Source organism: Morus notabilis, unplaced genomic scaffold, assembly GCF_000414095.1.
Source record: "Morus notabilis unplaced genomic scaffold, ASM41409v2 Scaffold3084, whole genome shotgun sequence".
In the NCBI taxonomy this organism is placed as follows: Eukaryota; Viridiplantae; Streptophyta; class Magnoliopsida; order Rosales; family Moraceae; genus Morus; species Morus notabilis.
Window position 1 is genome coordinate 4,412 of NW_010360773.1, and position 2,131 is coordinate 6,542.

The following is a 2,131-nucleotide window of genomic DNA, read 5'->3' on the forward strand; positions in this document are numbered from 1 at the left end:
ATTTTGATTCATAAATTGACTCAATTGAAAGTTTCACATCCCAAACAATCAATCGGAAAATAAATATTTGAAGAACATATGAATTAAAAATGTATTCGAGTAAATAAAATTCTAACGTTTAGAATTAGGAAAAATTATCTTATGAGAAATCTAAGAGCGACAATATACCGTTGGCAATATTGCAGTAAAAGACTACTCATAAAACAACACCTATCAATATATAATATAATGCAACAATCACATAAAAAGAGCTTGACTAGATTTATATGAAAGTTAACAATAAAATATATTGATAAGAAAAAGAAATATGATAAAAGAAAATTATTTACTCAAATGTATAAAACTTACAAACCATTGGAGAATCAAAATCCAAATAAGTTCACTACACATATAGGATCATCTCTAGCCTCACCTAAATACTCTAGCCTAGCTTGCACATAATTCCCATAAAATTCTAAAAAGAAAGTATGAGAATAAGAACAAGAAAATAATAGAAAATGTGTGAGAATTTAGACTCCTAAAAATTAACCCCTAATCACCTTGACAATGGCCCTATTTATAGAGTTTTTTAAAATGCTAAGAAAAAACCATCACAAGGCTTAAACGGGGAGAAAAACCATCATAAACGTGGCTAAAGAGGTGGGCCACGTGTTGCAAGTGGATTCGCACGCGGGAGAAGTGCTGTACTGGCTGGGCCCATGCAGAGGAAGGCTTGACGCGCGTGGGAGAGGAAGTCACGCGGGAGAGAGAGATCATGCGCGCCAAGTGCGCTTGCTGGCGTGGGGAAGGAACTGGGCACGGGACCACGTGGCGTGGTGTGATTGGAGGGCTGCTGCACGCGGGACCCACGCGGAGAGGAAGGGAGATCCAGGTGATGCGCGCGTGGAGGAGACTCGCACGGGAGAAGGGTTCGTGCGCGCCAAGCGCACGTATGTGCGGGGACAACTAGGTCCCACGGACCTACGGCGCGGCAGAAGACGACACGTGGCGGTTGGGATGGGCTTGCGGCTTCTCGGCTTGGCTCGGCTTGGCTGGACGATGGGCTGATGGGCTCAACTTTTGCTTGGTAAACTAGCCCAAATCCATTTGTTTTTTTCAAAAACCTGAAAATAAAATAAATCCAATTAAATTTAAATCCTCTAAATTTAGGAATATTTGAAATTAAAATCACAAATTTGATAAAATAATTTGACAATTATGAACATTAAAAGTGTAAATTTGTGCACTTATCACAACCCCCAACCAGCTTATTGCTAGTCCCTAGCAATTCAAGCGAAAGAAAAATCATGTCAAGCTGAAAATTCAAATCAAAACCTGCAAAATCACCTAAGCAATCAAACAAAACATTAGTAAGTCATCAGAAAATGCTACCAAAACTACTTCAGTTATAACTCTAAAGTCGTGTGTGTGTGTACCAAACCGTATCCTTCTTACCACAGTCCATAACACAAATAGCATAAAAAAAAAATCACCAAAGTAAAGTCTCAACTTCATTTACCTCACGGGGGTTGAAAATATTTTAATGCAAAGGGATTACGCTCATGGAGTTGGAAATGTCACAATTAACGCTTAAGTGAGAGAAGGCAATTTAAGGACAAGCTAATAAACAAACATTGATCAAATGATAGGAAAATCAAATATCTAGAACAATTCATCACTTAAACTGTAAACAAACTTTCAGGATTTCATTCTAGCCAAGAGGAAGATCTCATAAACAAACAAAGATCCGAAAATACAGACAAATATACACAAACTTTATTTTTTTTTTTCAAGGCAAGAGACAACATACATTTGATGAAGCTGATGTAGTAAGGCATTCTTTTGATTGGCTACTATGCAGCACAATACGTCAGTGCAACCAAACTACGTAAACATTGATGATAAATGATGCTCTTGCTCTCTCAAAATTTTTTTTTTTTTGATAATATGCAAAAGAAAAATGATAACTATCTACAACACATGGCTCAAATTCAAAAAATTATTCCTAACCAGAAATCATCCCTCAAGCAAATGTCACAAGTCAAGTAAAGGTGCTCCGTCAATGACTCAACCAACTCAAAAGATCAATGAAAATTCAAAAAGCTGTTTTCTCAACTCTCACAACTCACCAAAAATGAAAACCTTAAACTCG